Source organism: Rhinoderma darwinii, chromosome 3, assembly GCF_050947455.1.
Source record: "Rhinoderma darwinii isolate aRhiDar2 chromosome 3, aRhiDar2.hap1, whole genome shotgun sequence".
NCBI lineage: Eukaryota > Metazoa > Chordata > Amphibia > Anura > Rhinodermatidae > Rhinoderma > Rhinoderma darwinii.
Window position 1 is genome coordinate 413,992,520 of NC_134689.1, and position 14,823 is coordinate 414,007,342.

General features: G+C 37.3%; 7 non-coding genes across 7 annotated transcripts; all 7 read left to right on the forward strand.

Annotated features, from left to right (window-relative positions):
• The first annotated feature begins 3,252 nt into the window (after positions 1-3,252).
• On the forward strand, positions 3,253-3,324 carry TRNAQ-UUG (transfer RNA glutamine (anticodon UUG)). The gene has a single exon. It is a non-coding gene; the product is annotated as a tRNA-Gln (tRNA).
• A 617-nt stretch (positions 3,325-3,941) lies between these two features.
• Positions 3,942-4,013, forward strand: TRNAQ-UUG (transfer RNA glutamine (anticodon UUG)). Its single transcript has one exon. It is a non-coding gene; the product is annotated as a tRNA-Gln (tRNA).
• A 4,268-nt stretch (positions 4,014-8,281) lies between these two features.
• Positions 8,282-8,353, forward strand: TRNAQ-CUG (transfer RNA glutamine (anticodon CUG)). The gene has a single exon. It is a non-coding gene; the product is annotated as a tRNA-Gln (tRNA).
• Positions 8,354-9,647: 1,294 nt separating this feature from the next.
• TRNAQ-CUG (transfer RNA glutamine (anticodon CUG)) lies at positions 9,648-9,719 on the forward strand. Its single transcript has one exon. It is a non-coding gene; the product is annotated as a tRNA-Gln (tRNA).
• Positions 9,720-12,616: 2,897 nt separating this feature from the next.
• TRNAQ-CUG (transfer RNA glutamine (anticodon CUG)) lies at positions 12,617-12,688 on the forward strand. The gene has a single exon. It is a non-coding gene; the product is annotated as a tRNA-Gln (tRNA).
• A 1,301-nt stretch (positions 12,689-13,989) lies between these two features.
• On the forward strand, positions 13,990-14,061 carry TRNAQ-CUG (transfer RNA glutamine (anticodon CUG)). The gene has a single exon. It is a non-coding gene; the product is annotated as a tRNA-Gln (tRNA).
• Positions 14,062-14,673: 612 nt separating this feature from the next.
• Positions 14,674-14,745, forward strand: TRNAQ-CUG (transfer RNA glutamine (anticodon CUG)). The gene has a single exon. It is a non-coding gene; the product is annotated as a tRNA-Gln (tRNA).
• The last annotated feature ends 78 nt before the right edge of the window (positions 14,746-14,823 follow it).

Here is a 14,823-nt window from a genome sequence, read left to right on the forward strand (position 1 = left end):
AGATAATTAAACGAATGGAATTGAGGGCATATAAAATCAACAAATTTAAAGGGTCTTTTTATGGCATGTAATGCAAACACTGGCTCTACTTCCAGCTCGTAGGGTGTTCAGTACAGACAGACCTTGGAAATTAGTATGATCCACATTGTAGATTATCCAAATGGAAACTAATTTACAGTCTTTTTGCCTTGGCAGTAGCTGCCTGACACTGGTTACTACCCTTAACTTTTCAGTCAACTGAAATTCATAAATTTATTTCCCAGTTTTTTCCCATTGAGTTGGTAATAGTATTTTCCCTTTCTAAATGCAGGGTTCTAGCTTTTGTTATATAACCGCAATAGAAAATAATTGTACATCTTGGTGATCATGCAGGCACAGAAGCTATGCCCTCTTGATTATTGTGGGAGGTCAACTTTGATTGATAGCTGACCCTTTATTGTAATTACACGTACTGCCAGTTTAGTAGAAATATCCAAACCTCACTCTATTTTCAAGGGTTCCATGGTGTAATTTTTAGCACTCTGGACTTTGAATCCAGCAATCCGAGTTCAACTCTCGGTGGGACCTTGCCACAGTTTACTTCCTTCCGAGGGTAGTACCTTTTCAATGAGGTATTGTTTTGATAGTTCTTGTTGTAAGCCATAAACACGATTTAGCAACACAAAAGTTTTTTATAATATTCTCTCGTAGAGATAATTAAACGAATGGAATTGAGGGCATATAAAATCAACAAATTTAAAGGGTCTTTTTATGGCATGTAATGCAAACACTGGCTCTACTTGCAGCTCGTAGGGTGTTCAGTACAGACAGACCTTGGAAATTAGTATGATCCACATTGTAGATTATCCAAATGGAAACTAATTTACAGTCTTTTTGCCTTGGCAGTAGCTGCCTGACACTGGTTACTACCCTTAACTTTTCAGTCAACTGAAATTCATAAATTTATTTCACAGTTTTTTCCCATTGAGTTGGTAATAGTATTTTCCCTTTCTAAATGCAGGGTTCTAGCTTTTGTTATATAACCGCAATAGAAAATAATTGTACATCTTGGTGATCATGCAGGCACAGAAGCTATGCTCTCTTGATTATTGTGGGAGGTCGACTTTGATTGATAGCCGACCCTTTATTGTAATCACACGTACTGCCTGTTTAGTAGAAATATCCAAACCTCACTCTATTGTCAAGGGTTCCATGGTGTAATGGTTAGCACTCTGGACTTTGAATCCAGCAAACCGAGTTCAACTCTTGGTGGGACCTTGCCACAGTTTACTTCCTTCTGAGTGTAGTACCTTTCAATGAGTATTGTATTGATAGTGCTTGTTGTACGCCATAAACACGATTTAGCAACACAAATGTTTTTTATAATATTCTCTCGTAGAGATAATTAAACGAATGGAATTGAGGGCATATAAAATCAACAAATTTAAAGGGTCTTTTTATGGCATGTAATGCAAACACTGGCTCTACTTGCAGCTCGTAGGGTGTTCAGTACAGACAGACCTTGGAAATTAGTATGATCCACATTGTAGATTATCCAAATGGAAACTAATTTACAGTCTTTTTGCCTTGGCAGTAGCTGCCTGACACTGGTTACTACCCTTAACTTTTCAGTCAACTGAAATTCATAAATTTATTTCACAGTTTTTTCCCATTGAGTTGGTAATAGTATTTTCCCTTTCTAAATGCAGGGTTCTAGCTTTTGTTATATAACCGCAATAGAAAATAATTGTACATCTTGGTGATCATGCAGTCACAGAAGCTATGCCCTCTTGATTATTGTGGGAGGTCGACTTTGATTGATAGCCGACCCTTTATTGTAATTACACGTACTGCCTGTTTAGTAGAAATATCCAAACCTCACTCTATTGTCAAGGGTTCCATAGTGTAATGGTTAGCACTCTGGACTTTGAATCCAGCAATCCGAGTTTAACTCTTGGTGGGACCTTGCCATAGTTTACTTCCTTCTGAGTGTAGTACCTTTTCAATGAGGTATTGTATTGATAGTGCTTGTTGTACGCCATAAACACGATTTAGCAACACAAATGTTTTTTATAATATTCTCATGTAAAGATAATTAAACGAATGGAATTGAGGGCATATAAAATCAACAAATTTAAAGGGTCTATTTATGGCATGTAATGCAAACACTGGCTCCACTTCCAGCTCGTAGGGTGTTCAGTACAGACAGACCTTGGCAATTAGTATGATCCACATTGTAGATTATCCAAATGGAAACTAATTTACAGTCTTTTTGCCTTGGCAGTAGCTGCCTGACACTGGTTACTACCCTTAACTTTTCAGTCAACTGAAATTCATAAATTTATTTCCCAGTTTTTTCCCATTGAGTTGGTAATAGTATTTTCCCTTTCTAAATGCAGGGTTCTAGCTTTTGTTATATAACCGCAATAGAAAATAATTGTACATCTTGGTGATCATGCAGGCACAGAAGCTATGCCCTCTTGATTATTGTGGGAGGTCGACTTTGATTGATAGCCGACCCTTTATTGTAATTACACGTACTGCCTGTTTAGTAGAAATATCCAAACCTCACTCTATTGTCAAGGGTGCCATGTTGTAATGGTTAGCACTCTGGACTTTGAATCCAGCAATCCGAGTTCAACTCTCGGTGGGACCTTGCCACAGTTTACTTCCTTCTGAGTGTAGTACCTTTTCAATGAGTATTGTATTGATAGTGCTTGTTGTACGCCATAAACACGATTTAGCAACACAAATGTTTTTTATAATATTCTCTCGTAGAGATAATTAAACGAATGGAATTGAGGGCATATAAAATCAACAAATTTAAAGGGTCTTTTTATGGCATGTAATGCAAACACTGGCTCTACTTGCAGCTCGTAGGGTGTTCAGTACAGACAGACCTTGGAAATTAGTATGATCCACATTGTACATTATCCAAATGGAAACTAATTTACAGTCTTTCTGCCTTGGCAGTAGCTGCCTGACACTGGTTACTACCGTTAACTTTTCAGTCAACTGAAATTCATAAATTTATTTCCCAGTTTTTTCCCATTGAGTTGGTAATAGTATTTTCCCTTTCTAAATGCAGGGTTCTAGCTTTTGTTATATAACCGCAATAGAAAATAATTGTACATCTTGGTGATCATGCAGGCACAGAAGCTATGCCCTCTTGATTATTGTGGGAGGTCGACTTTGATTGATAGCCGACCCTTTATTGTAATTACACATACTGCCTGTTTAGTAGAAATATCCAAACCTCCCTCTATTGTCAAAGGTTCCATGGTGTAATGGTTAGCACTCTGGACTTTGAATCCAGCAATCCGAGTTCAACTCTCGGTGGGACCTTGCCACAGTTTACTTCCTTCTGAGTGTAGTACCTATTCAATGAGTATTGTATTGATAGTGCTTGTTGTACGCCATAAACACGATTTAGCAATACAAATGTTTTTTATAATATTCTCTCGTAGAGATAATTAAACGAATGGAATTGAGGGCATATAAAATCAACAAATTTAAAGGGTCTTTTTATGGCATGTAATGCAAACACTGGCTCTACTTGCAGCTCGTAGGGTGTTCAGTACAGACAGACCTTGGAAATTAGTATGATCCACATTGTACATTATCCAAATGGAAACTAATTTACAGTCTTTCTGCCTTGGCAGTAGCTGCCTGACACTGGTTACTACCGTTAACTTTTCAGTCAACTGAAATTCATAAATTTATTTCCCAGTTTTTTCCCATTGAGTTGGTAATAGTATTTTCCCTTTCTAAATGCAGGGTTCTAGCTTTTGTTATATAACCGCAATAGAAAATAATTGTACATCTTGGTGATCATGCAGTCACAGAAGCTATGCCCTCTTGATTATTGTGGGAGGTCGACTTTGATTGATAGCTGACCCTTTATTGTAATTACACGTACTGCCTGTTTAGTAGAAATATCCAAACCTCCCTCTATCGTCAAAGGTTCCATGGTGTAATGGTTAGCACTCTGGACTTTGAATCCAGCAATCCGAGTTCAACTCTCGGTGGGACCTTGCCACAGTTTACTTCCTTCTGAGTGTAGTACCTATTCAATGAGTATTGTATTGATAGTGCTTGTTGTACGCCATAAACACGATTTAGCAACACAAATGTTTTTTATAATATTCTCTCGTAGAGATAATTAAACGAATGGAATTGAGGGCATATAAAATCAACAAATTTAAAGGGTCTATTTATGGCATGTAATGCAAACACTGGCTCCACTTCCAGCTCGTAGGGTGTTCAGTACAGACAGACCTTGGAAATTAGTATGATCCACATTGTAGATTATCCAAATGGAAACTAATTTACAGTCTTTCTGCCTTGGCAGTAGCTGCCTGACACTGGTTACTACCGTTAACTTTTCAGTCAACTGAAATTCATAATTTCATTTCCCAGTTTTTTCCCATTGAGTTGGTAATAGTATTCTCCCTTTCTAAATGCAAGGTTCTAGCTTTTGTTATATAACCGCAATAGAAAATAATTGTACATCTTGGTGATCATGCAGGCACAGAAGCTATGCCCTCTTGATTATTGTGGGAGGTCGACTTTGATTGATAGCCGACCCTTTATTGTAATTACACGTACTGCCTGTTTCGTAGAAATATCCAAACTTCACTCTATTGTCAAGGGTTCCATGGTGTAATGGTTAGCACTCTGGACTTTGAATCCAGCAATTTGAGTTCAACTCTCGGTGGGACCTTGCCACAGTTTCCTTATGAGTGTAGTACCTTTTGAATGAGGTATTGTATTGATAGTGCTTGTTGTACGCCATAAACACGATTTAGCAACACAATTTTTATTTAGAATATTCTCTCGTAGAGATAATTAAAAGAATGGAATTGAGGGTATATAAAATCAACAAATTTAAAGGGTCTTTTTATGGCATGTAATGCAAACACTGGCTCTACTTCCAGCTCGTAGGGTGTTCAGTACAGACAGACTTTGGAAATTAGTATTATCCACATTGTAGATTATCCAAATGGAAACTAATTTACAGTCTTTTTGCCTTGGCAGTAGCTGCCTGACACTGGCTACTACCGTTAACTTTTCAGTCAACTGAAATTCATAATTTCATTTCCCAGTTTTTTCCCATTGAGTTGGTAATAGTATTTTCCCTTTCTAAATGCAGGGTTCTAGCTTTTGTTATATAACCGCAATAGAAAATAATTGTACATCTTGGTGATCATGCAGGCACAGAATCTATGCCCACTTGATTATTGTGGGAGGTCGACTTTGATTGATAGCCAACTCTGCCTGACACTGGCTACTACCGTTAACTTCTCAGTCAACTGAAATTCATAATTTAATTTCCCAGTTTTTTCCCATTGAGTTGGTAATAGTATTTTCCCTTTCTAAATGCAGGGTTCTAGCTTTTGTTATATAACCGCAATAGAAAATAATTGTACATCTTGGTGATCATGCAGGCACAGAAGCTATGCCCTCTTGATTTTTGTGGGAGGTCGACTTTGATTGATAGCCGACCCTTTATTGTAATTACACGTACTGCCTGTTTAGTAGAAATATCCAAACCTCACTCTATTGGCAAGGGTTCCATGGTGTAATGGTTAGCACTCTGGACTCTGAATACAGCAATCCGAGTTCAACTCTCGGTGGGACCTTGCCACAGTTTACTTCCTTCTGAGTGTAGTACCTTTTTAATGAGGTATTGTATTGATAGTGCTTGTTGTACGCCATAAACACGATTTAGCAACACAAATGTTTTTTATAATATTCTCTCGTAGAGAGAATTAAACGAATGGAATTGAGGGCATATAAAATCAACAAATTGAAAGGGTCTTTTTATGGCATGCAATGCAAACACTGGCTCTACTTCCAGCTCGTAGGGTGTTCAGTACAGACAGACCTTGGAAATTAGTATGATCCACATTGTAGATTATCCAAATGGAAACTAATTTACAGTCTTTTTGCCTTGGCAGTAGCTGCCTGACACTGGTTACTACCCTTAACTTTTCAGTCAACTGAAATTCATAAATTTATTTCCCAGTTTTTTCCCATTAAGTTGGTAATAGTATTTTCCCTTTCTAAATGCAGGGTTTTAGCTTTTGTTATATAACCGCAATAGAAAATAATTGTACATCTTGGTAATCATGCAGGCACAGAAGCTATGCCCTCTTGATTATTGTGGGAGGTCGACTTTGATTGATAGCCGACCCTTTATTGTAATTACACGTACTGCCTGTTTAGTAGAAATATCCAAACTGCACTCTATTGTCAAGGGTTCCATGGTGTAATGGTTAGCACTCTGAATCCAGCAATCTGAGTTCAACTCTCGGTGGGACCTTGCCACAGTTTAATTCCTTCCGAGTGTAATCCTTTTTCAATGAGGTATTGTATTGATAGTGATTGTTATACGCCATAAACACGATTTAACAACATAAAAAATGTGATAATATTCTCTCGTAGAGATAATTAAACCAATTTAATTGAGGGCATATAAAATTAACAAATTTAAAGAGTCTTTTTATGGCATGTAATGCAAACACTGGCTCTACTTCCAGCTCGTAGTGTGTTCAGTACAGACAGACCTTGGAAATTAGTATGATCCACATTGTCCAAATGGAAACTAATTTACAGTCATTTTGCCTTGGCAGTAGCTGCCTGACACTGGTTACAACAGTTAAGTTTTCAGTCAACTGAAATTCATAATTTAATTTCCCAGTTTTTTCCCATTGAGTTGTTAATAGTATTTTCCCTTTCCAAATGCAGGGTACTAGCTTTTGTTATATAACCGCAATAGAAAATAATTGTACATCTTGGTGATCATGCAGGCACAGAAGCTATTCCCTCTTGATTATTGTGGGAGGTCGATTTTGAATGATAGCCGACCTGTTATTGTAATTACACGTACTGCCTGTTTAGTAGAAATATCCAAACTGCACTCTATTGTCAGGGGATCCATGGTGTAATGGTTAGCACTCTGGAGTCTGAATTCTGCAATCCCAGTTCAACTCTCGGTGGGACCTTGCCTCAGTTTACATCCTTGTGAGTGTAATCCATTTTCCATGAGGTATTGTATTGATAGTGATTGTTGTACGCCATAAACACGATTTAACAACAAAAAAATATGTGATAATATTCTCTCGTAGAGATAATTAAACCAATGTAATTGAGGGCATATACAATTAACAAATTTAAAGAGTCTTTTTATGGCATGTAATGCAAACACTGGCTCTACTTCCAGCTCGTAGGGTGTTCAGTACAGACAGACCTTGGAAATTAGTATGATCCACATTGTAGATTATCCATTTGGAAACTAATTTACAGTATTTTTGCCTTGGCATTAGCTGCCTGACACTGGTTACAACAGTTACGTTTTCAGTCAACTGAAATTCATAATTTAATTTCCCAGTTTTTTCCCATTGAGTTGTTAATAGTATTTTCCCTTTCCAAATGCAGGGTTCTAGCTTTTGTTATATAACCGCAATAGAAAATAATTGTACATCTTGGTGATCATGCAGGCACAGAAGCTATGCCCTCTTGATTATTGTGGGAGGTCGATTTTGAATGATAGCCGACCTGTTATTGTAATTACACGTACTGCCTGTTTAGTAGAAATATCCAAACTGCACTCTATTGTCAAGGGTTCCATAGTGTAATGGTTAGCACTCTGAATCCAGCAATACGAGGTCAACTCTCGGTGGGACCTTGCCACAGTTTACTTCCTTCTGAGTGTAATCCTTTTACAATGAGGTATTGATAGTGATTGTTGTACGCCATAAACACGATTTAACAACAAAAAAAATGTGATAATATTCTCTCGTAGAGATAATTAAACCAATGTAATTGAGGGCATATAAAATTAACACATTTAAAGAGTCTTTTTATGGCATGTAATGCAAACACTGGCTCTACTTCCAGCTCGTAGGGTGTTCAGTACAGACAGAACTTGGAAATTAGTATGATCCACATTGTAGATTATATAATTGGAAACTAATTTACAGTCTTTTTGCCTTGGCAGTAGCTGCCTGACACTGGTTACAACAGTTACGTTTTCAGTCTACTGAAATTCATAATTATATTTCCCAGTTTTTTCCCATTGAGTTGTTAATAGTATTTTCCCTTTCCAAATGCAGGGTTCTAGCTTTTGTTATATAACCGCAATATAAAATAATTGTACATCTTGGTGATCATGCAGGCACAGAATCTATGCCCTCTTGATTATTGTGGGAGGTCGATTTTGAATGATAGCCGACCCTTTATTGTAATTACACGTACTGCCTGTTTAGTAGAAATATCCAAACTGCACTCTATTGTCAAGGGTTCCATGGTGTAATGGTTAGCACTCTGGACTCTGAATCCAGCAATCCGAGTTTAACTCTCGGTGGGACCTTGCAACAGTTTAATTCCTTCTGAGTGTAATCCTTTTTCAATGAGGTATTGTATTGATAGTGATTGTTGTACGCCATAAACACGATTTAACAACAAAAAATATGTGATAATATTCTCTCGTAGAGATAATTAAACCAATGTAATTGAGGGCATATACAATTAACAAATTTAAAGAGTCTTTTTATGGCATGTAATGCAAACACTGGCTCTACTTCCAGCTCGTAGGGTGTTCAGTACAGACAGACCTTGGAAATTAGTATTGTCCACATTGTAGATTATCCAAATGGAAACTAATTTACAGTCTTTTTGCCTTGGCAGTAGCTGCCTGACACTGGTTACAACAGTTAAGTTTTCAGTCAACTGAAATTCATAATTTAATTTCCCAGTTTTTTCCCATTGAGTTGTTAATAGTATTTTCCCTTTCCAAATGCAGGGTACTAGCTTTTGTTATACAACAGCAATAGAAAATAATTGTACATCTTGGTGATCATGCAGGCACAGAAGCAATGCCCTCTTGATTATTGTGGGAGGTCGATTTTGAATGATAGCCGACCTGTTATTGTAATTACACGTACTGCCTGTTTAGTAGAAATATCCAAACTGCACTCTATTGTCAAGGGTTCCATTGTGTAATGGTTAGCACTCTGAATCCAGCAATCCGAGGTCAACTCTCGGTGGGACCTTGCCACAGTTTACTTCCTTCTGAGTGTAATCCTTTTACAATGAGGTATTGATAGTGATTGTTGTACGCCATAAACACGATTTAACAACAAAAAAAATGTGATAATATTCTCTCGTAGAGATAATTAAACCAATGTAATTGAGGGCATATAAAATTAACACATTTAAAGAGTCTTTTTATGGCATGTAATGCAAACACTGGCTCTACTTCCAGCTCGTAGGGTGTTCAGTACAGACAGACCTTGGAAATTAGTATGATCCACATTGTAGATTATCCAATTGGAAACTAATTTACAGTCTTTTTGCCTTGGCAGTAGCTGCCTGACACTGGTTACAACAGTTACGTTTTCAGTCAACTGAAATTCATAATTTCATTTCCCAGTTTTTTCCCATTGAGTTGTTAATAGTATTTTCCCTTTCCAAATGCAGGGTTCTAGCTTTTGTTATATAACCGCAATAGAAAATAATTGTACATCTTGGTGATCATGCAGGCACAGAAGCTATGCCCTCTTGATTATTGTGGGAGGTCGATTTTGAATGATAGCCGACCTGTTATTGTAATTACACGTACTGCCTGTTTAGTTGAAATATCCAAACTGCACTCTATTGTCAAGGGTTCCATGGTGTAATGGTTAGCACTCTGGACTCTGAATCCAGCAATCCGAGTTTAACTCTCGGTGGGACCTTGCAACAGTTTAATTCCTTCTGAGTGTAATCCTTTTTCAATGAGGTATTGTATTGATAGTGATTGTTGTACGCCATAAACACGATTTAACAACAAAAAATATGTGATAATATTCTCTCGTAGAGATAATTAAACCAATGTAATTGAGGGCATATACAATTAACAAATTTAAAGAGTCTTTTTATGGCATGTAATGCAAACACTGGCTCTACTTCCAGCTCGTAGGGTGTTCAGTACTGTCAGACCTTGGAAATTAGTATTGTCCACATTGTAGATTATCCAAATGGAAACTAATTTACAGTCTTTTTGCCTTGGCAGTAGCTGCCTGACACTGGTTACAACAGTTAAGTTTTCAGTCAACTGAAATTCATAATTTAATTTCCCAGTTTTTTCCCATTGAGTTGTTAATAGTATTTTCCCTTTCCAAATGCAGGGTACTAGCTTTTGTTATATAACAGCAATAGAAAATAATTGTACATCTTGGTGATCATGCAGGCACAGAAGCAATGCCCTCTTGATTATTGTGGGAGGTCGATTTTGAATGATAGCCGACCTGTTATTGTAATTACACGTACTGCCTGTTTAGTAGAAATATCCAAACTGCACTCTATTGTCAAGGGTTCCATGGTGTAATGGTTAGCACTCTGAATCCAGCAATCCGAGGTCAACTCTCGGTGGGACCTTGCCACAGTTTACTTCCTTCTGAGTGTAATCCTTTTACAATGAGGTATTGATAGTGATTGTTGTACGCCATAAACACGATTTAACAACAAAAAATATGTGATAATATTCTCTCGTAGAGATAATTAAACCAATGTAATTGAGGGCATATAAAATGAACACATTTAAAGAGTCTTTTTATGGCATGTAATGCAAACACTGGCTCTACTTCCAGCTCGTAGGGTGTTCAGTACTGTCAGACCTTGGAAATTAGTATTGTCCACATTGTAGATTATCCAAATGGAAACTAATTTACAGTCTTTTTGCCTTGGCAGTAGCTGCCTGACACTGGTTACAACAGTTACGTTTTCAGTCAACTGAAATTCATAATTTAATTTCCCAGTTTTTTCCCATTGAGTTGTTAATAGTATTTTCCCTTTCCAAATGCAGGGTACTAGCTTTTGTTATATAACAGCAATAGAAAATAATTGTACATCTTGGTGATCATGCAGGCACAGAAGCAATGCCCTCTTGATTATTGTGGGAGGTCGATTTTGAATGATAGCCGACCTGTTATTGTAATTACACGTACTGCCTGTTTAGTAGAAATATCCAAACTGCACTTTATTGTCAAGGGTTCCATTGTGTAATGGTTAGCACTCTGTACTCTGAATCCAGCAATCCGAGGTCAACTCTCGGTGGGACCTTGCCACAGTTTACTTCCTTCTGAGTGTAATCCTTTTACAATGAGGTATTGATAGTGATTGTTGTACGCCATAAACACGATTTAACAACAAAAAAAATGTGATAATATTCTCTCGTAGAGATAATTAAACCAATGTAATTGAGGGCATATAAAATGAACACATTTAAAGAGTCTTTTTATAACATGTAATGCAAACACTGGCTCTACTTCCAGCTCGTAGGGTGTTCAGTACAGACAGACCTTGGAAATTAGTATGATCCACATTGTAGATTATCCAAATGGAAACTAATTTACAGTCTTTCTGCCTTGGCAGTAGCTGCCTGACACTGGTTACTACCGTTAACTTTTCAGTCAACTGAAATTCATAATTTCATTTCCCAGTTTTTTCCCATTGAGTTGGTAATAGTATTCTCCCTTTCTAAATGCAAGGTTCTAGCTTTTGTTATATAACCGCAATAGAAAATAATTGTACATCTTGGTGATCATGCAGGCACAGAAGCTATGCCCTCTTGATTATTGTGGGAGGTCGACTTTGATTGATAGCCGACCCTTTATTGTAATTACACGTACTGCCTGTTTCGTAGAAATATCCAAACTTCACTCTATTGTCAAGGGTTCCATGGTGTAATGGTTAGCACTCTGGACTTTGAATCCAGCAATTTGAGTTCAACTCTCGGTGGGACCTTGCCACAGTTTCCTTATGAGTGTAGTACCTTTTGAATGAGGTATTGTATTGATAGTGCTTGTTGTACGCCATAAACACGATTTAGCAACACAATTTTTATTTAGAATATTCTCTCGTAGAGATAATTAAAAGAATGGAATTGAGGGTATATAAAATCAACAAATTTAAAGGGTCTTTTTATGGCATGTAATGCAAACACTGGCTCTACTTCCAGCTCGTAGGGTGTTCAGTACAGACAGACTTTGGAAATTAGTATTATCCACATTGTAGATTATCCAAATGGAAACTAATTTACAGTCTTTTTGCCTTGGCAGTAGCTGCCTGACACTGGCTACTACCGTTAACTTTTCAGTCAACTGAAATTCATAATTTCATTTCCCAGTTTTTTCCCATTGAGTTGGTAATAGTATTTTCCCTTTCTAAATGCAGGGTTCTAGCTTTTGTTATATAACCGCAATAGAAAATAATTGTACATCTTGGTGATCATGCAGGCACAGAATCTATGCCCACTTGATTATTGTGGGAGGTCGACTTTGATTGATAGCCAACTCTGCCTGACACTGGCTACTACCGTTAACTTCTCAGTCAACTGAAATTCATAATTTAATTTCCCAGTTTTTTCCCATTGAGTTGGTAATAGTATTTTCCCTTTCTAAATGCAGGGTTCTAGCTTTTGTTATATAACCGCAATAGAAAATAATTGTACATCTTGGTGATCATGCAGGCACAGAAGCTATGCCCTCTTGATTATTGTGGGAGGTCGATTTTGAATGATAGCCGACCTGTTATTGTAATTACACGTACTGCCTGTTTAGTAGAAATATCCAAACTGCACTCTATTGTCAAGGGTTCCATGGTGTAATGGTTAGCACTCTGGACTCTGAATCCAGCAATCCGAGTTTAACTCTCGGTGGGACCTTGCAACAGTTTAATTCCTTCTGAGTGTAATCCTTTTTCAATGAGGTATTGTATTGATAGTGATTGTTGTACGCCATAAACACGATTTAACAACAAAAAATATGTGATAATATTCTCTCGTAGAGATAATTAAACCAATGTAATTGAGGGCATATACAATTAACAAATTTAAAGAGTCTTTTTATGGCATGTAATGCAAACACTGGCTCTACTTCCAGCTCGTAGGGTGTTCAGTACAGACAGACCTTGGAAATTAGTATGATCCACATTGTAGATTATCCAATTGGAAACTAATTTACAGTCTTTTTGCCTTGGCAGTAGCTGCCTGACACTGGTTACAACAGTTAAGTTTTCAGTCAACTGAAATTCATAATTTCATTTCCCAGTTTTTTCCCATTGAGTTGTTAATAGTATTTTCCCTTTCCAAATGCAGGGTTCTAGCTTTTGTTATATAACTGCAATAGAAAATTATTGTTTATCTTGGTGATCATGCAGGCACAGAAGCTATGCCCTCTTGATTATTGTGGGAGGTCGAATTTGAATGATAGCCGACCTGTTATTGTAATTACACGTACTGCCTGTTTAGTAGAAATATCCAAACTGCATTCTATTGTCAAGGGTTCCATGGTGTAATGGTTAGCACTCTGGACTCTGAATACAGCAATCTGAGTTCAAGTCTCGGTGGGACCTTGCCACAGTTTACTTCCTTCTGAGTGTAATCATTTTACAATGAGGTATTGATAGTGATTGTTGTACGCCATAAACACGATTTAACAACAAAAAAAATGTGATAATATTCTCTCGTAGAGATAATTAAACCAATGTAATTGAGGGCATATAAAATTAACAAATTTAAAGAGTCTTTTTATGGCATGTAATGCAAACACTGGCTCTACTTCCAGCTCGTAGGGTGTTCAGTACAGACAGACCTTGGAAATTAGTATGATCCACATTGTAGATTATCCAATTGGAAACTAATTTACAGTCTTTTTGCCTTGGCAGTAGCTGCCTGACACTGGTTACAACAGTTAAGTTTTCAGTCAACTGAAATTCATAGTTTCATTTCCCAGTTTTTTCCCATTGAGTTGTTAATAGTATTTTCCCTTTCCAAATGCAGGGTTCTAGCTTTTGTTATATAACCGCAATAGAAAATAATTGTACATCTTAGTGATCATGCAGGCACAGAAGCTATGCCCTCTTGATTATTGTGGGAGGTCGATTTTGAATGATAGCCGACCTGTTATTGTAATTACACGTACTGCCTGTTTAGTAGAAATATCCAAACTGCACTCTATTGTCAAGGGTTCCATGGTGTAATGGTTAGCACTCTGGACTCTGAATCCAGCAATCCGAGGTCAACTCTCGGTGGGACCTTGCCACAGTTTACTTCCTTCTGAGTGTAATCCTTTTACAATGAGGTATTGATAGTGATTGTTGTACGCCATAAACACGATTTAACAACAAAAAAAATGTGATCATATTCTCTCGTAGAGATAATTAAACCAATGTAATTGAGAGCATATAAAATTAACAAATTTAAAGAGTCTTTTTATGGCACGTAATGCAAACACTGGCTCTACTTCCAGCTCGTAGGGTGTTCAGTACAGACAGACCTTGGAAATTAGTATGATCCACATTGTAGATTATCCAATTGGAAACTAATTTACGGTCTTTTTGCCTTGGCAGTAGCTGCCTGACACTGGTTACAACAGTTAAGTTTTCAGTCAACTGAAATTCATAATTTCATTTCCCAGTTTTTTCCCATTGAGTTGTTAATAGTATTTTCCCTTTCCAAATGCAGGGTTCTAGCTTTTGTTATATAACCACAATAGAAAATAATTGTACATCTTGGTGATCATGCAGGCACAGAAGCTATGCCCTCTTGATTATTGTGGGAGGTCGATTTTGAATGATAGCCGACGTGTTATTGTAATTACACGTACTGCCTGTTTAGTAGAAATATCCAAACTGCACTCTATTGTCAAGGGTTCCATGGTGTAATGGTTAGCACTCTGGACTCTGAATCCAGCAATCCGAGGTCAACTCTCGGTGGGACCTTGCCACAGTTTACTTCCTTCTGATTGTAATCCTTTTACAATGAGGTATTGATAGTGATTGTTGTACGCCATAAACACG